This window comes from Dermacentor albipictus, chromosome 2 (assembly GCF_038994185.2).
Source record: "Dermacentor albipictus isolate Rhodes 1998 colony chromosome 2, USDA_Dalb.pri_finalv2, whole genome shotgun sequence".
NCBI lineage: Eukaryota > Metazoa > Arthropoda > Arachnida > Ixodida > Ixodidae > Dermacentor > Dermacentor albipictus.
In genome coordinates this window covers 79,725,219-79,747,955 of record NC_091822.1, presented here as the reverse complement: position 1 = coordinate 79,747,955, position 22,737 = coordinate 79,725,219, and the positions used below count along the sequence as shown (strand labels likewise).

General features: G+C 45.1%; 1 protein-coding gene across 1 annotated transcript in view; it reads left to right on the top strand.

Moving 5' to 3' along the window:
* Positions 1 to 22,737, top strand: part of LOC139055973 (neprilysin-1-like) — a 106,176-nt gene that overhangs the window by 51,990 nt on the left and 31,449 nt on the right. The gene's annotated exons all lie outside the window — the stretch shown is intronic.

Below are 22,737 nucleotides of genomic sequence, written 5' to 3'. Positions count from 1 at the left end.
TCTACCAACTCCCCGATACTGCCACTTTGTTGGGTCTACAGACGAATTCGAAGACCAGAGTGGCAATGCGGGCTTGTTCGTACATCTTGAAAAAGGAAGTTGGATCTGTTCTTCTGAATTCTACTACTGCACGAATTCCGGAAAACTGCGTGCTTGGGAAGTTTTGCCGCATGAACTGCACTTCGTAAGAAATGAAACTGCTTTGCTGATGGCGGCGTAGTCGATCGCGCGAGAAGTCGTAGACGCAGTGAAATTGAGCTCAGGTGAAATTACATGGCCTTGAGCTGCAAGAAATTTTCATAAAGAGCAGTCACTTACGACATTTCGCGGCCCAGCTATAGTGGTAGTCTGATCAATCACGAGGAGTCGTTACGATTTCTGCTCCCTCCCCTTTTTAAGGGCGCTCGTCTACCCATCCTTCTATTAAACCTTAATCATCGCCTGTTTTCTGTAAATAATCTATATCTTTTTATAGCCACGTGCACCCATAGGCTTCAATAAACGCGTTGTTTATGTTGCCGTTGCATGGCTGGTGTTAACGCCCACCGTAATTAGGCCCCTCATTTAACGGTAAATTATTTGTCATGAAAATTTTTTTTTCGGATGTTATAGACGAAGAGTTGGACGACTATGACACTCGGGGAGCGTTTTGTGCACGTTGTAGGATTCGGGGATCGTGGCCTTGGAGCGTGGCGTCACACTGAGGGTCGCTCTTAGCCTACGCCACCGGTGCATCTCGAAACGGGTAGCTGGCCTTCGCTACCCGGGTGTCACATCGAGGTTATGAGGCTCCACGTCGTGGCGCGAACTATCACATCGAGAGTTGCTAACTTGGCGAAAAGTACGAGGTCGGGAGGCTTGGAGAATTGAAGGGAGGGGGGGGTATTTACATGGGGGAAAATGCGGCAAACTTATTTACACGAAAATGCATTAATACTCGTACTCGCAGAAGCATCGAGCGCAGTACACGTAGCACGCAGATACAGATCAGAGCAGACTGCATCGTTCCGCGGGAGCGCACAGCACAAACTCAGGATGTCTCTTAAAAGCCGCGTTTCTTTGCTAGATCACTCTCTATGGAAATGGGTAGTGTCAAAATCAACCAGTCTGGTGTTTCGTATCAGCCCAGCACAACACCTCAGGGTAGAAGGATGGCACAAAAGCGATGCGCCGCCCCCAAGCTCATTTTGGAAAAGGGGAAGCAAGCATATCAAATACAGTGTTTCACTGACGACTGGGGAGATGTCAATGACCCAAGCTTGTCAGAATGTAAAGCTTTTCCAGGCGCTGGGGGTCTTTACCTGAAAATCCTACGCATCCGCTGTTCTGCACCTACGATCCAGCACTTGCTGTCTTGGGCCCAGCAAGCTCTTTCAGGTTTGGACGGACCGAGTTCCGTCATCGGGCATATTGAAGTGAAAGTATCGAAGTAGAGGAAAACAATATCAAGACTGCGGAACTAGGAGCACAGGACGAAATGAAATGTTCAAGCTCATTATTATTTTCTCCTGTGCAATGCTCAATGAGAACAATCAAACAAAAATAATTATCTTGCTTAATCACTGCCTCCTATTGTAACCACCCGAAGAAATCAGCACAAAAACTGTCAAAAGTGGCAGCAAAAGCAGCTGTGATATATAAAAAAATATTCTTATACTGCATGAGATAAGTCGTCGTTGCGTAAAGATACATTGAACAGTTTGGCTCGCGTCGATTAAAAGCGTTCCAGTTGACGAGTTTGTTACAATTGTGGATGCGGCATGCCGAACATAACATTTAGAGAGCGTTCCATGATCGCAGGGGGAAGCTTGCACAGCCTGTACGTTAGCGTTCAAGGTGAGCCCAGAAGCGAGACATTTACTCGCAAAACCAAAAGAATCATAGTAGTTCGCTGACGGTGCCGGAATACATGATTAACAGTCTGACGAATCGATGTGGACGCTGCTGGCAGCGCGACAGCTGGGCCAAGGCAGTGGCATACCCATTAATTGTGGTTACAATACCCATAGAGCAAGTAGGTACCATTCTTTTGTTGTCATGAGCGCCCCCTGAGCGCAGAGGCAAACGCATAAGGGCTGTCAAGTAATATGGCAAATGAACTTTTGGTTTCATTGTTTCCTTTTACTATTTATTTAGTTTACGACTACTTATTAGGACGTTACTTCTTAACGTGTATTCTTTAAGTCTTAGGACGAAATGACCTACAGGAAGCTCTGGACAGAACGCGAAACGTATGTAGTCACGCCCACAACAATCTGCGATAAATCTAAGGTGGCCCCACTTTTTTGGAAGGGAAGTGATTTTTAAGGGACGTACATGCCCTCGGGCACCCACTGCCATCGCTACCCTATCAGCGCCGACGCCATGCTAACAATGGCATCGGCACTGCTGCAAACCTGTACAGATTTACCCCTTTGACTTCTGCTGCACATGTTTTTCTAACAGCGGAGCTGTTCTAAGTGTAGCCTTCGCCGTCCGGTTACAGGCAGGGGCCACGTTCCGGAGCTCACCGCCAGATGGCATGCCTATGGCAGGAGCGGCTGGAATAGTTTTGAAGTGAGGGAAGTTCACAGTAAAATTGATTATGGAGAACGAATGAGGAATATGGAAGAAAGTAAATGGGCTGGGAGAGTGTTGAGGTATCTGTACAGAAAAAAACATAGATTCACAGTGGAGGAAAAGAACTAGGAAGCTTACCAGCAAGTATCGGACCTGTAGGGTAGGCAACACAGCAACAAAGAACGTCAAGCGGAAAGTCAGAGAGGCTGAAATAATGTCATTGGTGGCGGCAATGGGAAAGAAACCTGCCATGAGTAACTACATAAGAGGAAAAAACGAAATCAGTAAAGAAACAATTTATGATAACTCAAAGGGAACCTCATTACTTTTCTAAACGAGATCGGCATGCCTTTGAACACGCACTTCTAAAGCGAGATATAAGAAGGAAGAAGAAGCGTGTGCTTTAGCTGCGGTAAAGCTAGGGAAACGATGGAGCATGTTTTATTAGAATGTGAAGACGTCTGTCCAGTGGTCGATTTAGAAACCACTGACCTCCTTGAAGCCCTTGAGTTCAGCGAGAGCAGGAGAAAAGTAAACATGTCCGCAATAGAGATTAGTAAGAGGTGATTGGAAGATTGGTGGAAGTGGGGAAACGACAAAAAACGGAGACCTACAAAAACAAAGTTCACAATATGGGGTCAGAAAATTTGGTTATGGGAATTCATTGTGGGCTTTTTTTCTCTTTTTCTTTTTTTTTTACCTACGTAGGACATTAGGCAGTATAATGGCAAGAGCTTGGTGGCGCAACCCACCGTCCCGTTCCAAAGGGAACGCTCATAATATCCATCCATACGTTTTCATATGATCCTAGTAGTGCACGTGTAAAATCTGATTTTTCGCCTTTTCTTGACCTCTTTTTGTGTGCATGTAAGCCGCAGCTGCTGATTGCGGTTACGGGTACAAAATTTTCTTTCGTCTTCAATAAAACTCATTTGACAGTTTGCGCTTCATTTGTGGTGTGGTCCTTGTTTTCAACTAACTTCTTGTGTTGCTGTGCCTGCCACAGCGCAACAGGACGGTGAAGCTACACCAACTATGTCCTTTTCAAGCTCTGTTTACTTTCATTACCAGTCGGCAAATGCAGTCTTCACGGGTTAAGAAAAAATCGTTCGTTCATGTGCCTGAATCCAACGTAATATATTAGTTAAGGTCAGCAAGAAAAGTGTGAGTGGGTTAGGCCGAGTGGACCGATTTCGTTGCTTTTACCAGAACGGCCGGGGTTTGATTGACAATCAAACCCCAGCCCTCAGTCCTTAGCAGCTGCGAAGCAACTGACCACGGCGTCGGTCAGACCTGCGACGCAGCTGAGGGTGCTAAGAATCCATGGTTCCAGACGGGCCGCCATGGGAATCTGAACCTGGCAACGTTTAACGCTAGAACGTTATCTGGTGAGGCGAGTTTAGCAGTGCTATTGGGTGAATTAGAGGGCAGTAAATGGGATATATTAGGGTTTAGTGAAGTTAGGAGGACAAAGGAAGCATTGCAGTGCTTAAAAGCGGGCACGTCCTGTGCTACCGGGGCTTAGCGGAAAGACGAGAACTAGGAGTCGGATTCAGGAATATTAAGGATACAGCTGGTAACATACACGAATTCTATAGCATTAAAGAGAGGGTGGCAGGTCTTGTGAAACTTAATAACAAGTACAAATTGAAGGTCGTACAGGTCTACGCCCCTTCATCCAGTCATGATGACCAGGAAGTCGAAAGCTTCTGTGAAGACGTAGAATCGGCGATGGGTAAAGTCAAAACAAAATACACTATACAGATGGGCGACTTCAATGCCAGGGTAGGCAAGAAGCAAGCTGGAGACAAGTCAGTGGGGGAATATGGCATATGCTTTAGGAATAGCAGGGGAGAGTTATTTGTCGAGTTTGCAGAACAGAATTATATGTGGATAATGAATACCTTCTTCCGTAAATGGGATAGGCGAAAGTGGACGTGGAGGAACACGAATGGCGAGAATAGAAATGAAATAGACCTTATACTCTGCGCTAACCCTGACATCATACAAGATGTGGAGGAGCTCGGCAAGGTGCGCTGCACTGAACATAGGATGGTAAGAACTCGAATTTGCCTAGACTTGAGGAGGGAACGGAAGAAACTGGTACATAAGAAGCCGATCAATGAGTTAGCGGTAAGATGGAAAATAGAGGAATTTCGGATCAAGCTAGAGAACAGGCATTCGGCCTTAACTCAGGAAGAGGACCTTAGTGTTGAAGATATGAACGACAATCTTATGGGCGTCATTAAGGAATGTGGAATAGAAGTCGGTGGTAACTCCGTTAGACAGGATGCCAGTAGGCTATCACAGGAGACGAAAGATCTGATCAAGAAATGCCAATGTATGAAAGCCTCTAACCCACCAGCTAGAATAGAACTGGCAGAACATTCCAAGTTAATTAACAAGCGTAAGACAGCTGACATAAGGAAGTACAATATGAATAGAATTGAACATGCTCTGAGGAATGGAGGAAGTTTAAAAGCTGTGAAGAAGAAACTAGGAATAGGCAAGAATCAGATGTATGCGTTAAGCGACAAAGCCGGCAATATCATTATTTTTATTTATTTATTTATCAATACTGCAATCCCCATTGGGGATTTTAGCAGGGTGGGAAACAATACATATGTAAGAATACTATAGTATAGGCAACGAAAAACAATACAAGTCAGGTTAACGGAGCTTAAACATAGCAGTGGCACAGCAAGAAAACAAATTGTTACTCAATACTTGAAACAAACGCCGAAAGGGATGATTTTAAAACTTGGTCATTGGTTAGATGATTCCATTCAACGATTGTTCGAGGAAAGAAGGAATACTTAAAACAATTATTACGTGTACTAAATGGGGTTATTGTTCGGCTATGTCGCTGTCTAGTAGCATAACCAGATGAAAAAGTAATTATTCCCGTGAGATCTGTCTTATAATGACCGTTAATAAGTTGAAAAAGAAATTTTAGTCGTGATACACGATTTCTTTGCATTAATGGTGGCAGGTTTGCTTTTGTTAAGAGGTATGTCACTGAAGTGCGTCCGAAGTTGTTATAAATGAAACGAGCTGCTTTTCTTTGCACCATTTCTATCTTGTTAGTGCCAGTTTTAGTAAAAGGGTCCCAAATTACACATGCATAGTCTAGCATCGGTAAAACTACAGCTTTATATGCGAGTAGGCGTACAGTGGGAGTAGAAAGTTTCAAAGCCCTTCTTAAAAAATAAAGCTTGCGGTTAGCATTAGATACTACATATTCAAGGTGCTTAGCCCAAGTGAGGTCATTCGTGATCCAGAGTCCTAGATACTTATAATGTGTTACTTCGGAAATATTTATGTTAGTAATACCATATGGAAACGTTAGTTTATGTTTCTTATGTGAGATGGACATAAAAACTGTTTTCTCGAAATTAATTGACATTTGCCAGGCAGCGCACCAGTCGACAATTTGTCGAAAAGCATCATTCAGCAACTCCTGGTCAGTAACATTATCTATCTCCGAGTACAATACACAGTCATCTGCATAAAGCTTAGCCATAACAGGAATACCATGCAGCATATCATTAATGAACAAAAGGAACAAGAGAGGTCCAAGGACCGAGCCCTGCGGAACACCAGAGCCTACCGGAAGTCGTTCAGAAGCATTACTAATATGGATGAGATAGTTCAAGTCGCTGAGGAGTTCTATAGAGATTTGTACAATACCAGTGACACCTACGACGATAATGGAAGCGAGAATAGTCTAGAGGAATTTGAAATCCCACAAGTAAAGCCAGAAGAAGTAAAGAAAGCCTAGGGAACTAGGCAAAGGGAGAAGGCAGCTGGGGAGGATCAGGTAACAGCAGATTTGTTGAAGGATGGTGGGCAGATTGTTCTAGAAAAACTGGCCGCCCTCTATACGCAATGCCTCCTGACTTCGAGCGTACCGGAATCTTGGAAGAACACTAACATTATCCTAATCTATAAGAAAAGAGATGCCAAGACTTGAAAAACATAAACCGATCAGCTTACTGTCCGTTGCCTACAAAGTATTCACTAAGGTAATCGCAAATAGAATCAAGAATACATTAGACTTCTGTCAACCAAAAAACCAGGTAGGATTCCGTAAAGGCTACTCAACAATAGACCATATTCACGCTATCAATCAGGGGATAGAGAATTGTGCGGAATATAATGAACCCTTATATATAGCTTTCATTGATTACTAGAAAGCGTTTGATTCAGACGAAACCTCAGCAGTCATGGAGGCATTACGGAATCAGGGTGTAGATCCGTATGTAAAAATACTGAAATATATGTATAGCGGCTCCACAGCCACCGTAGTCCGCCATAAAGAAAGCAACAAAATCCCAATAAAGAAAGGCCTCAGGTAGTGAGAGATATTCTCTCAAATGCTATGCACAGCGTGTTTACAGGATGTAATAAGAAACCTGGATTGGGAAGAATTGGAAATAAAGTTAATGGAGAATACCTTAGTAACTTGCGATTCGCTGATTACATTGTCTTGCTTAGTAACTGAGTGGACCAATTGCAATACATGCTCACTGACATGCAGAGACAAAACAGAAGGGTGGCTCTAAAAATTAATCTGCAGAAAACTAAAGTAATGTTTAACAGTCTCGGAAGAGAACAGCAGTTTACGATAGGAAGCGAGGCACTGGAAGTGGTAAGAAAATACATCTACTTAAGACAGGTACTAACCGCAAATCCAGATCATGAGACTGAAATAATCAGAAGAATAATAATGGGCTGGGGTGCGTTTGGCAGGCATTCTCAGATCATGAAGAGCAGGTTGCCATTATCATTCAAGAGAAAAGTGTATAACAGCTGTGTCTTACCAGTACTCACGTACGGGGCAGAAACCTGGAGGCTTACGAAAAGGGTTCTGCATAAATTGAGGGTGACGCAACGAGCTATGGAAAGAAGAACAATAGGTGTAACGTTAAGGCATAAGAGAAGAGCAGATTGGGTGAGGGAACAAACGCGTGTTAGTGACTACTTACTTTAAATCAAGAAAAAGAAATGGGCATGGGCAGTACATGTAATGAGGAGGGAAGATATCCGATGGTCATGAAGGGTTAAGGACTGGATTCCAAGGGAAGGGAGGCGTGGTAGGGGACGGCAGAAAGTTGGGTGGGCGGATGAGATTAAGAAGTTCGCAGGGACAACATGGCCACAATTAGTACATGACTGGGGTAGTTGGAGAAGTGTGGGGAAAGGCCTTTGCCCTGCTGTGGGCCTAACCAGGCTGATGATGAGGATTACAAGAACGACTTGAAAAGCATTATTTTGTATATTCCATAGGCCTCAAAGAAGGCAACATTAGACTTATGTCATCATAATCCTAATTTGTGCCCACTGTAGGTCGGAGGCCTCTTCGAGTGGTCTACAATTATCGATGCTTTGCCTTTACTGACAATAAATATTTCTGCAGGTCTCCTAGTTTCATTACATATCGAAAATATGTGCCCTTGACACCCATTGTGCAAATATAACAAAGCTCGCGGGCCGCTCCGTGGGAGCGGCCCGCGACGTGATAATACGCGTTCTGCAGGACTGTAAAATGAAAGTTACTCAATCCATCAATCAATCCGGTTATCTATTTTACGCATTACACATTTCTGCCCAACTCATTCCTTCCTCGAATCTTAAGAAGACAATAGGGTCATCGTCATCATCATCAGCCTATTTATTGTCCACTGCAGGACAGAGGCGTCTCCCAGCGATCTGCAATTGCATCTGTCTTACGCTAGCTTATTCAAGCTTAGGCCTAAAATTTTCTCTATTTCATCACCCCACCTAATTTTCTGCCGTCGTTGACTGCACTTCCAGCACCTTCGCAGCCATTCTGCAACTCCAATGGTCCTCTGGTTATCTGCTGTATGCATTACATGGCCTGCCCAGCTACATTTTAGTTCTTTTAATGCCATCTAGAACATCGGCTAAGTGTACAGTGTACTGAGTTGTGAGAAGGTCAGAGATGCACATGCAGATTACACATCTCGATTCGAAGGTGGTCATTGGGCTCACGAATGCAGAACGGACTGTCGATGCTCAACGTGAAGACAGTGGAGTCTCCAGCAGTGCGCTATTAGGGAGACTCAGATCTACCCAACTTCATTATGGTGCGATGGCATAACGCTATGAAAACTCCATAAAAAGTGCCCCAGCTTTAATCTTGAAACATGCGCGGGATGAACCAATTTACAATGAAAGGAGGGCAGAGTGTTTCTGGATACCCTAGAGAATTTTTGAAGAGCTTCTGTACGTTCTGATGAGGACAGACAATCGAAATGCTTCGAAAACGTCCACGCTTAGTAGCTCGATGTTTCCGACATGCACAAATGCGTAAGAACTATTATTTGATGAAAATAAAGTAAAAGAGATAACTTGGATCTCCTTTAACCTTATTTTGAGCACATGTGAGAAAAATGAATAGTGATATAAGACGTTTATTCAGCCCACATTACAGGCCGAGCATCTGGACCCTCTGGGCGGCAAGTCGACGCTGTTCTTCCCCTTCAGCGCCAAGCCAGTCGAGCCAGGCAGTGATGGAAAGGGAAGGAAAGGATAGAAGCCGATGGCTGAGCAGCCGGGAAGTAGAAGGGGCACATGGATAGGTCCGCATATGTAGAGGGACACTTAAGACAGGAGGAGTCGGATCGATAGCGATAGAGAAAGAGATGGGAGGGGGTAATCAATGCATTCATTTGGATGTGACGTAGAAGGCGAGCCTCCGGTACAGTGATTGATGCATAGGGGAAGGGTAGAAGCGCTTGTCGAGACTGAGCTCGATGTAAAATTTCTTCATGGTGCGGCGCAGGGATATCCTCCCACAGTACTCCAGTGGTGGCAGGTTAAAATGGACGCGATAGAGCTGATGGGCCAACTCATTCCGCCCATCCCCGAATGCCCAGGGACCCAACGGAGGAAAACGGTGGAAGGTTGCAGTGCGGAGACCGCTCGTTCAACCTGCTGTTGGAGTAAATAAAGTAGGGTGTGGTTCTGTATATGGTGAATGGCGGCTTGGGAATCGGAGCATATCGTATACTCTGGGAGAAAGGGAAGGGAGGGAAATGATTGTAGAGCATGGGCAATGGCAAGGACCTCGAGAGAGAGTGCATTCAGGGAGGTGTAAGTACGGTCCGCTGGTGTAGGTTTCAGCCGCAGAAACCTCGAGCAGCTATGAAAGAGGCATCCGTCTAGGCTACTCCCTGGGCAGTAAAGATGAGGGGAATGGTATTGCGCGGCATGCAGGATGGGGGGGGGGGGCATATTGGATGGGAGGGGCAGTATTTGAAGTTTGGGAGCCGGGGAGTATACGGTACAGGTAAAGGTGGAAACGTAAATGGGAGAGATACCAGTCTGGACCAGTAACCACTGACCCTGACGAGTAAGGGAAAGCCGTGTGAGCCGGGAGACAGAAGAGAACGGAGAGGATGGAAGAGGCCTGTTGCAAAGAGCTCATGGGTAGAGGTAGTGATAGCGAGGTTGAGAGCTGCTTTGCACACACCCTCAAGAGCGGTTTCGTGGATGTTTTGAGTGTGGGTGAATGAAATGTAAGGTACAGAGTAAGAGACCTTGTTGAGGGTAAGCCTGCGGACAACTCTGCACGCATGAGCCTCGTGAACACGCGCCTTAGAAGGTGAGTCACCGAGCGGCAGGTCGTGACAACATGGTGGAGGGCTTGCAGGTTTTTGGCTGCATGCAAAGGGAAGCCAACAAATTTGCATTGATAGAAATTGATACAAATTTGGGATGATAGAAACGTGAGAGCCACAAAGATTGAGGCAAATGAGGCCGTTGTGGGAATGCTAGTATGTATGGTGTTTTAGAAGGAGAAGCTCTGATTTCTCCAGAGCAGGAGAAAAGCCAGTAGTGGTGAATACAAACCTTGTTTGCACTGACTGTACGCTCGTGGAATACAAAAGTTATCAAAAAAGAAGAGTGTTCGAGATCTGATGATGTACAAGAACGCATGCTGCACCTACATTAGCACGCTAGCGATCGAGAATAGAAGCGCAAACCTTTCCGAGCTTCACCTCGGCAAAGCTCGGTGTGGAATATACAGACGGGTGGTGAAGCGCGGTTCCTTGTCGACTTTAAGGGGGCCCTGAACCAATCCTCGTGCTCGAAGTCACCTTTCTCTTAAACACTCTCTTTTCAACACAAACCTGGGGCCGTATGACGTAAAACTATTCCAATATGTTTTTATTGCAATCTCCTGACGTCCAATTTGCGTAACCGCCGACGCAAGCATCGGGCGGTCGCCCGCAGGGTTGCCTGAACAAACCAATGAAATGCTCCCCTCTTTCATAGGAGATTACTTTTGTTTGCTTGAAAAACGAATAACATTGCCTGCCCTGAGCGGCTTGTCTTATCTAATTGGCTCACAAGAGGCGATGATCATGCTCAAGTGGAGAGGGATTTGATGGGGCCGATCCACACTACTGAATATCGATAACCGGATAAAGAGGGTGGTGCTGGCGTCTGCGGTTGGTCTGCTTTCGCTTACTTAGCTTGCGGTGGCTCATCGACAAACGCGGTGGCATGCAACGGAAGCTTAAGAATAACGCTAAAATGGATCCTCAGCAAAGAAGAGTTGGCAGAACGAGGTCGTAAACGTGCCGAAAGTTTTCTAAAACGTTACATGGCCAAGCAAAGAGTTTTACTACACGCAAATAAACTCATGATCTCCGGCAGGGGCGAGTAGCCAGTGCCGGAGCGATCGGCGGCAGCCATCTTTTATTCCTTTCGGAACGGGGCAGCCTCCTGCTATTCAGAAGAAAATTCAGTGTTGTTCGGCATATTAATGCATCTTCAACGCATACGCGCCACATTGACGCGGTAAGTTTTTTGGGGTTTTGTGACGTCGCGTGACAGGCAGTTGAAGTGGGTGCAGCCCGAAAACTTTTTACCAATAACCGCGGGCTAACGGCAAAAAGGCGTCGAATCAGAAATAACTATTTTTGTTTTGTTCGGTCAAATTATGCATAATCAGTGTGTACACGCCATATCAGATGGGGAGCTATCGCTGTTTTCGTGACATTGGGTGACAGACAGGTGAAGTGGCACAGGTACAAAAGTTTTTTGCCAGTCGCGGTGGGCTGATTGCAAAATTGGAATAGAAAAATTTGGAATAGCTTTACGTTGTAGCGCCCCTGCTTCTTACTCTTTCCGGAATGCTTCATTTCGTAATATGGCACATTCCCATACGCGGCTGCTGTCGGTCAAAAGCTAACATCAATAAAGAAGTGTGTTTGGACCTGTGCGCGTCTTCCTACTGTTGCTGCGTATATTTGTTGATGCAGTATTATGAACAGACTGAAGTAAGCGAAAATCTGAAAATTTCGATAATAATTACGCACTACCGGTAGAAGCCGACTATCACGTGCTCACGCTCGGCAGCGGCCGACCACGTAAGATCCCTGCTTATCGACGTCGTAGCCGTCGGGCCTCGCTATTTTCGACTAGTTTTGAACATTCACCCAGCCTCGAACGACGCGAAATTGAAGATTCCGCCACGAGCACGTTTGACAGCGCGTTCATTTCTGGCGGCTGCTGGTTAGACGCTTGGGCAGAATTCACTTCGTAATCAGGCAAATTGATTGCGCCTCGAAATGCGCAAGTTGGACGTGGCTACTATCCGTCGGCTAAGCTGGAGCAGGACAAAGCCGACCTGTAGCTCGTAGCACAGCCAGACAGGAACACATGAGCCCGAGCGCGCACTCTAGCCATGTGCAGTCCTGGAGACCTGCAGTCGCATGTAGCTGCGTTCTGCTACGTAGCGGTAGATACCGCGGCCGCCGTGGTGTGCCGCGACGAGTACGATGGCTCAATACACTGCGGCCCGCTGAGGTCAACAGCGCTTGGCGCGTTTTAGGCGCCAAAATCGCAAATAGTGTAATCTACGTGAACAATCAAAATCAAACTTGAACTGCGCGCCACGGTCACGTTCATTAGGGTGGAGTGTTGTGTGCACACCCCGATCTACCGTTGCCTTCGCAGTCCAAATCATTGAAGAAGGCGCGGAAGGACCGTGAACAGTATGCTTGATTGCTAGTAACTTCGAACGCGTTGAAGTACTTTTTGAGGAAAAGTATTTCTCAAAAGTCTAATTTAACTCAAATGCATCGATAAAAAAATGGCTGTGGCTTAGGTAAGGTTAACCCAGGTAGCACACAAAGTCTTGAAAACGTCGTATTAAGGGATTCAACGTCTGAAACGGATTTTTGACCAAAATCGACGCATCAAAGACGTTCCAAACAAGATAGCTTAAAAACGAGGGGTGAATACGTCTTGATAACGTTGGAAGCCAGGCAGTTTAAAAACGAGGGGTGAATACGTTTTGAAAACCACTCAAGGCGCACCGCCACGCTACGGCGCGTCAGCCTCTTTAGCGGCTTCTACAATATTCAAAAACCCATCAACGCGATCCAACCTTGCGCAAGGTGGCGATACCGTCATCAAATCATGTGACCAAGGTGGCCACGTGATTCGTGATGCTGGGCAGCCGGGCGAGCCGGGCATAGTCGCGTCGTCATGGCGTCGTAGCGTCACCGCACTCGCATTGCGCTGTGGTGTGTTTGCGGCTGTTCTGAATGTGTTGCCGCTGCCCTTTGCTATGTAAGTGTTGCAGTGTTTTGCTGTCAAGAAAACGATATTCTGTGATCAGTTTGGATTGTGCGATGTGTTTGTGTGGTTTTAATTTGGAAATCAGTAGTGTTTTCAATTGTTATGTGACCAAGGCGGCCACGTTATTCGTGAAGCCTGGCATAGTTGCGTTATCGCACTCGCATGGCACTATGGTCTGTTTGCGACTGTTCTGAATGTGCTGCCGCTGCCCTTTGTCATGTAAGTGTTGCAGTGCTTTGCTGTCAAGAAAACGACATTCTGTGATTAGTTTGTGTTGTGCGATCTGTTTGAGCCGGGCATAATAGCGTTATCGCACTTGCATTGCGCTGTGGTATGATAGCGGCTGTTCTGAATGTGCTGCCGCTGCCTTTTGTCATGTAAGTGTTGCATGGTCTTGCCGTCAAGAAAACGACGTTCTGTGATTAGCTTGGATTGTGTGATGTGTTTGTGTAGTTTAATTTGGAAATCAGTAGTGTTTTCAATTGGAGGGCGCGGAGTGGAGGGCACTAATCAGCTCTTCAAGTTCATGGTCATGTTATGTGAGGCGCCTTTTCACTGACGCTGTAATTAATGCGTTAAGGGCAGTATAAGGACGAAAGTTAGAGGGACGAAATCTTGCCTGTGTGTCCCTAGCGTCGGGATCGGCCGCTATGCGAGATCCTAACAAGAAAGCATTTTGCAGAATCCGAAGAAAGGCGGCACAATTTCTGACTGTGCGCACCTTGCCGATCTCCGCAATAGAGCCGTCATCGTGGTATTTTAGTCTCCCGTTTAGCAAGAGTGTTGCAGACAAGGGAACTGGTTCAAACAGGCTTTTCTTTTAATCATTCAGTACTAGTGCGGTATCCTAAAAGGTGAGGTCAAGTGCTCGCCCTATTTTCCTCCCTCGCGCTACAGTGCACTGACAGAATTTTGCGTGCACCATACCGTGTTTTTATCGTTTGCGCTTCAGGTTCTCGATTGTGTTTTCGCCCCCTTTACCCACGTGATGGGTATTTCATGGTATTACTGGGTACCACATGTGTCCATATATTGTGTCCAATATATGAAACGGCCAAATTCGATTTTATTTGACGCCTCAAATGGTAGTAATGTACTGAGTCTCTTGTAGCTTTGCGCTTGTTATCAATTTTACTATTTGGCGAATGGATACAGCATGTACGCTGCATAACTCGCTTGTGGATACTGCATACGTGAGTCGAGTATGCCCTTGGTATAAAATAACTTGTATGCTTTAGGTAGTACGATTGTTTGCAGTTTGGGACATGTGTCGGAATGTACGCTGTGCGCCCCTCGCGCTTTACGGCGGCCTGCCGAGTTCGTGCGGGTGCCATGTGTGCGCATGGAGTTCGCGAAGCGCTCTCGCAGTTTATATATATATATATATATATATATATATATATATATATATATATATATATATATATATATATATATATATATATATATATATATATATCAGGAGGCACGTACCCAGGGGGGGGGGCCCCGGGGGGGCCCGGCCCCCCCCCCCCCCGAAATCAAGTGGCACCCCCCCCCTCCCCACCCACGCCACCACTCCTCACACATTCCTAAAGCGCCGCCAGATTAATGTTGAGACTTGGCAGCTGTTCATCGGTCAGTCTTATGCTGCCTTTTTCACTCATTTTAGATAGCGGTAGTTATCGGCATCTCTTGTAATGTGAAGGGCAGTTTTCTCATAGATTCCGCACCCACGCGATTAACTCGAGATGCGTTCAGTTGTCACCATCTATTCAACCGTCACGCGCATAGCTGTTGCTTTTGTTAGTTCAACCTTCTTTGTTTAGGCTGATCCTGGGACCAGGAGAGGGATGCGGCTGTTACTCAGCTGGTCTGTATACTCTCATGGAACGAGTTGCGGCCGGAGAAAACGCCAATTGCGTTTAACTTTTCCCTTTGCTTCATTATTTCCTTGAGTTACGGCTCGCCGCGACGCTGGCAGATGCCCGGAACCACATACACGTGATATGGGTTAGATAAGGTGGGAAATAAAATAATGTGAAAGAGCGTCCATCATGAAGCCCTCCAATAACCCTTCAACCCATAAGCAAGATGACTGTCGCCCGTTACCTCGTCTGTTTTTCCCTAATTGTATAGCACTTTTCGTGCAAAATTGGCAACTGGAAACAAAAATCGCAAGGAATTGAGAAATTAAGTGATCTACTAAGGGAGAGAGCCAACGCAACAACCAAATATGTTAACCGTTGTTTATGAGAATATTTATGGATCAACATCATTTTATTTAAAAAGGAAGTAGAGGAAACGCCGCCGGAAGTGGAGAATAATTACTTGCTTTGAATGACGCTTCTACAGTTATCGGTCGATCCGCCTCACGTAGCCACTTCTCTGCTGTGACTATGTGGGTGTTTTTCTAACCTTTCTAGGTGAGCGCAGTACGTCTAGAATCGCAGAGTCCTGCGCTCTACGCGGTTGTATGGGACTGGTGGCCGCACAGCGTTACGCAATTCGCGGAACTGTCAAAACTGATCCACAAGGCGAAAATAACTGATATTCGAAACTATAACATGAGAAAGACTGAAGAAGCCGTAAAAAAATGAACGCGGCCTGAAATCAGTAAAAAAGAAACCTGGCATAGGACAAACCGTGATGTATGCACTAAAAGATAAAAAGGATAATATCATAAGCGATCTCGAAGACACAGTAAAAGCAGCGGAAAAATTGTAAGCTGACCCGCATACAGTACCCAGAGGAGTCACGATACCTCACTTAGAAACAGTAATGAACAGGATACAGAAACTCTCCTATAACTAGCGATGAGGTCAGAAGGGCCCTGCAAGACATGAAACGATGAAGAGCGGGAGGACAAGGCGGAATAACAGTCCATTTAATCCAAGATGGAGGAGACATAATGCTTGGAAAACTGGCGGCTCTTTATACGAAGTGTATATTGACTGCAATGGTCCCAGAAAACTGGAAGAATGCAGACATTATAATAATCCACAAAAAAGGAGACGTTAAAGAATTGAAAAATTATAGGACCATTAGCTTGCTCCCAGTATTATATAAGATATTTGCCAAAATAATCGCCAATAGAATAAGGGCAACGCTGGATTTTGTCAACCAAGGGAACAGGCTGGCTTCAGGACGAGATACCTTACAATGGATCACATCCATGTCATCAACCAGGTTATCGCGAAATCTGCAGAGTACAATAAGCCTCTCTATGTGGCTTATATAGATTACGAAAATGCATTTGATTCCGTAGAGATACCAGCAGTCTAGAGGCACTACGTAATCAAGGACTACAGAACGCTTACGTAAAAAGCTTGAAAAATATTGCTACATGCGTGTGGTATTTGTTTGTTTGAACGAGGTGCGTGGGCGCCATCACTCCAGAAAAGAGGGGGGAGAACGAACTGGGCTCGCGCTGTGAATCTAAACGGTCAGCGCTGCAACCGTTGTTGTAAATATAATCTGTAAATAGTTTCTCGTCTTACTGACTCGTCCTTCGCGTAAGAATATATACAGAGGTTCTACAGCTACCTTAATTCTACACAAGAAAAGCAGGGAGATACCTATAGGGAAATAGGTCAGACAGGGAGACACAATTTCTCCAAAGCTATTCACTGCGTGCTTAGAAGAATTCAAGCTAGTAAACTGGGAAGGCTTAGGAGTAAAGATCGACGGCAAATATCTCAGAAACCTTCGGTTTGCCGATGACATTGTTCTATTCAACAACAACGCAGACGAGTTACAACAAATGATTGGAGACCTTAACAGAGAGAGGGTAAGAGTGGGGTTGAATACTAATATGCAGAAGATGACGATAATAATAAATTGCCGGGCAAAGGAACAAGAGATCAGGATCGCCAGTCGGCCACTAGAGACTGTGAAGGAGTACGTTTACCTAGGTCAATTAATCACAGGGAACACTGATCATGAGAAGGAAATTCACAGAAGAATAAAAATAAGTTGGATCGCATACGGCAGACATTGCCAGCTCCTGACTGGAAGCTTACCATTATTATTGAAAAGTAAGGTGTGCAATCAGTGAATTTTGCCAGTGCTGACATATGGGGCAGAGACTTGAGAATGAGTTAAGGACCGCGCAAAGGGCGATCGAACGAAGATTTCTAGGCATAACGTTAAGAGAGAGAAAGAAAGCCGTTTGGATCAGAGAGCGAACGGGTATAGACGATATTCTAATTGACATCAAGAGGAAAAAATGTAGCTGCGCAGGTCATGTAATGCGCCGGTTAGATAACCGTTGGACGATTAGGCTTACAGAAGGGGTACCAAGAGAAGGAAAACGCAATCGAGGACGACAAAACACTAAGTGGAGCGATGAAATTAGGAAATTCGCGGGCGCTAGCTGGAATCGGATGGCGCAGGACAGGGTAAATGGAGACCGCAGGGAGAGGCCTTCGTCCTGCAGTGGACATGATGATGATGATGATGGAGGTGGTGGGCCCCCCCCCCGAAAAAAAATCCTGGGTACGTGCCTGATATATATATATATATATATATATATATATATATATATATATATATATATATATATATATATATATATATATATATATATGTGTGTTCTGTTCGCGCGCTTCGCACAACAGGGCACGTCGCAGTTCTTTGTCCTTGTGCAACACATTTTCCTAGCGTACGTCTGTGCATTATTTGATACCGGTTTCACACGGGGCTCTTTTAGCCGCTATCCAGTCCGTTACAAACCAAATTTCTCGGTCGTGATTGGCTCCTCTGCGCAAGCTACGAGAGTGAGCCAGTCGCATCGATAATTTCGATCCGGATCGGGCTTCATCGCGATCGAGAGTGGTCGTGTGACACCGGTTTTACACATGGCTCCCACATAGGGAACACTTTAGGTTCAATGCTACTGAGTGAAGAGCAAGTGCATATATATGCCAGTGGTGGTATGTGGGCAAGTCTTTCTGGTGAAGACAATACTTGTGCATTCAAAACATTTCAATTACCAGCGTAGTGCATCAATGTGTCTACTTCGATAAAATGGAGCACCAGTGCAGATATCTGAGCATACCTGTCCAGGGCAGCAAGTGTGTCTACATTGAAACCACTACCAGCACGTGCGGCAGTTCTATTTCCAGCAGCGGGACTGCACAATAATCAGTAGGGTGCTCTCAAGCTGTTTATCTATGAAGCTCTGCCTGGACTGTGTGCCAAATATTTTTGGACGTGAAAGTGCGGGCGAATTGGTAAACATCAGTGGAACTGTACCTGGACTTTGTGGAAAATGTGTTTGGATGTGAAAGTGTGAGTGAACTGGCAAAGAATTTGCTCTGGGCTACATGTTTTAAACGTTTTTTCTCATTCAGAGTGCTTTTTTTTTACTTTAGGAGACTGGAGATGTGCGCAAAGTGTGACATGTCAGTGTGCTTATTAATGTATTTGCTGGTTTGCAAATTATTCGTTGCAACTTTGTTTTTGCCAGAGAGGTACAACTTTGCCTCTTGTAAAGGGCTTTTTAGATAAAACACTTACTATTTATTATGACCATTGCTTCCTTTGTTACACAAATGCAGCTTCCAGTGCATTCCAGTTTATTTCCATGTTTATGTAAGTTTCTAATATGAGGCTTGCATATTCATTTCTCACGTTCTGGAGTGGCAAGATGCAACATTACTACAGTAGTGTTCACTTGTTACACTGAATCCCCCGTTTAAGTATTCTGTACTAATTTCACTTTATTACTTTTTTGTTGTATGGTTACTTTTTCTCGCCATTACGTTCTCTGATATATCCTAAAGGCAATATTTCCAATTTTGCATCGGTCCCCTTTTTTTTTTATTTCTGTCACAGGATTGTATTATGATGGTATGCGGTGGCATTTCTTTTTGTGCTTTTTTTCAAGCTTCTAGCTGATTGGTAACATTGCTTGGAGGCAGTTACCATCCGATTCATACTCTTGCATTTTTCAGTCTACTTCTTCCATTCGCTCCGATGTCACTTCTGCATTACTCTAGTCCATCTAATAGCACGTGCACTTTACTATGATAAATTAGACACTTTAGTACACTCCAAGTTTTTCTGTTCATTTTTGTATGTGTACTTGGAATTTTGTTTATGTGCTAGTGAATGTTGACTTTCGAGTTCATTACGAATCCTTTCTGCGACTTTTGTCATTGTTGTTGTACTTTTACTTCTATTTGCATTTCTCACATATATATATATATATATATATATATATATATATATATATATATATATATATATATATATATATATATATATATATAGTTTGTTCGAACCTTGCATAAGCATTACATTTTAATAAAGTGTTTTTGCTTTGTCACAATGTTCTCATTTCATGCACTCTTGGCATGAAGGGCTTGGTCTGGCCACCTGCCAAGACGTGGCCATTTGTTCTTTGCAGGATGTCATTCCCATTGTGGTTGTAAGCATCGTAGCTTACTAAAGGCGGTATTAAGGATTTATTATTTCTAACAGGCTCATTTTCGTGCGACTTGGTAGACGATGCGCCGGCCATGCGGGGAACAGTGCTTGGCACTGCGCCATGGCTCTTACAATCAACACCGACGCTTCTACTCATCTGGGGCGCGATTGGAGATCGTTGTTCGAAACGCCCGATCAGTTTCACCTCACGCGATTGGCCTAGGCCGTGCCAACGGGTGCGGCTGACGACGTCTGCGCGGCATAGGCCAGTCGCGTGAGGCGAAACTAAACGCGTGTTTTGAACAACGATGTCTGATCGCACCGGTCACCCGCGAAAATTAGCTTCAGATGATCGTAAACCTTTCAAGACCGCTTCTAGACCAGCTTTTTGATAACGTCCTAAAAACGTTTAGAAATTGGTTACGCATAGTTTTGGCAAAGGGATTACTTGTGTCTTTCCCAATCCTATTTCTAGACCAGCTTTTCGAATACGTCTTGCAGACCTGTTCTAGATCGTCTCAAGAAAGTAATTAAGCCGGACATTAGCAGAGATATACGACGTTTTCCCGCCGAAGTTCTCTCATTCGTGTCTTCTTTAACCAGTTTTTATCGTCTTGGAAAAACGCTACGAAAACGTTACGTATCTCTTTTGTGCTACCTGGGAAGCCCAGGATGCGAAGCATACTAGCCTTTATTTTAGTTGTTGAACCACCGTTTAGCCTGGTGAACTGCTGTTGCTTGGCTATATTTGGTTCGGCTAGACGAAGAAACAACTCATGCATTACTGCTTCGCCTTCAAGAGTGGAACGCGACAGCGTTCCCGTCGACCCGCCAAGGGGTGTAAGACAATGGGCTACAGGGCAGCGACTACGCGCCCCGCATTGGACGTGGTGAGCGTCGAGCAAAGCAGCGTTCGGCGCGGCAACGAAATGTGCGCCTGAGCAAGAGACGCACGCCTTAGAAACAGCTCGTTTCTAAGGCAACACCGCATTCACTAGAGGCGCTTTTGTACCGCTTTGAAGCATCGTACTCGTGGCTCAGTGGTAGCGTCTCCGTCCCACACTCCGGAGACCCTGGTTCGATTCCCACCCAGCCCGTCTTGCAAGAGTTGAGCCAAAGCCACTTCTCCTCTGTCGTGACGTCACGGTGTCACGTGGTTTCAAGGCGACACCGCCGCGCCTGAGGAGCTGGGTTGAGCTCTCGTAATATGCTTCGCATAAAAAGGATTCAGGGCCCCTTTAATGACGTCTCATTTTCTTCACATCCCTCGCCGCCGGTGTCAGCGACGCTGGGGTGCCCGTCGTAGTGCCCTATGGTCGCTGCAAGGTGGTTGTAGTTCTGTGTGTACAGTGTGAAGCATGTAGGATTGACTCAAGTATAGATCCACACAGCGCTGTGTGCTTATAGGTATTGGCTCCTGGGGCAAATATAGAATTCTCGGCCGAGATCATTGTCAAACCGCTGATCGAGCCTGAGTAGGTTGCGCGTTTCCATGCAAAAAAAAGATAGCTTAGGGCGAGAATGCGGGCACGGATTGCGCTGTCGCCCTCTATAGCATCGGCTTGCAAAAACGTACACAGTGACAGCGCTGAGTCGCAGGTTCTCCCGAATTTTTTGCCTCTTAACCAGGCATCTCGCGGTAGGTTTATAGAAAACGGCGTAGCAAGAATGCTCGACGCATGGCGGCCTTTTGGAGGCCTTGGGTCTTCTAGACTTCTGAAGTCCTTGTAATTCTCCGTGCTCGGGATGCGCAAGCGCTGTCTATATGTGGATGGCACGAGCTCTGAATACCTCGGGCGTTCGAATAACTGCTATGCCAACGACAATGGTCGAAGTTACGGCTCCAATGTGGCTAGCTTGCGCTTTGAGACCCTTGGTGCAGCACCGCAGATGGCGCGCATATCAACGATTTAATTATAATAGCCAGAGCAGCTGTGCGCGTGCCAGCTTTCTCTATGGTTTTGAGGTGATAAGACAGTTCTGCTAAAAATACACCCTTGCAAAAATGACTTTATACTGTCTATAGGAAGTCTATAGACTTTTTATCGACGACTTTGCCTTTCTATAGATTTGGACTTTTGTTGATACAAGGTCTATAGACTGTCTATAGACAAAAGTCGATAAAGTTTCTATTTCTTTTTGTCTATTCGCAGTCTATAGACAGTCTATAGAAAAAAGTCGATCTGGTGTTCGTTTCCTTCTTGTCTACTTTCCCACAACAGACACCTATAGACAAAAGTCGATAAGATTTCTTTTTTCTTTTGTCTATTTGCAGTCTATAGACAGTCTATAGAAAAAAGTTGATACGGTGTTTGTTTCTTTTTTGTCTACATCCTCTCTATACACTACATATAGACGAAAGTCTATACAGCCGCTATTTTTCTCTTATTTGTCTATAGACTTTCTATAGACGAAAGTCGATAAGAATTCTATTTCTATTTGTCTATACGCAGTTTATAGAAAAAATGTCGATAAGGTGTTTGTTTCTTTTTTCTATACTTCCCCTCTCTAACTACCTATAGACAAAAGTCGATACAGGCTCTATTTATTTTTCTCTGTTATTTATCTACAGACTTTCTATAGACGAAAGTTGATAAAATTTCTATTTCTTTTTGTCTATTCGGTCTATAGAAAAAAGTTGATAAGGTGTTCGTTTCCTTTTTGTCTACTTCCTCTCTATAGACTCCCCACAGACGAAAGTCGATACAGCCTCTATTTATTTTTTTCTGTTATTTGTCCATACACTTTCTATAGACGAAAGTCGATAAGATTTCTATTTCTTTTTGTCTATTCGCAGTCTATAGACAGTGCATAGAAAAAAACTGGAGGACGCTTAAGCTTCGCCTTCAAGAGTGGAACGCGACAGCGTTCCCGTCGACCCGCCAAGGGATGTGAGACAATGGGCTACGGCGCAGCGACTACGCGCCCCGCATCGGACGCGGTGAGCGTCGAGCAACGCAGCGTTCGGCGCGGCAACGAAATGTGCGCCTGAGCAAGCGACGCACGCCTGAGCCTTAGAAACAGCTCGTTTCTAAGGCAACACCGCATTCACTAGAGGCGCGTTTGTACCGCTTTGAAGCATCGAACTCGTGGCTCAGTGCGGTAATGTGAGTCATCCTTCGTCACTGACGAGAGCTGCAAATTTAT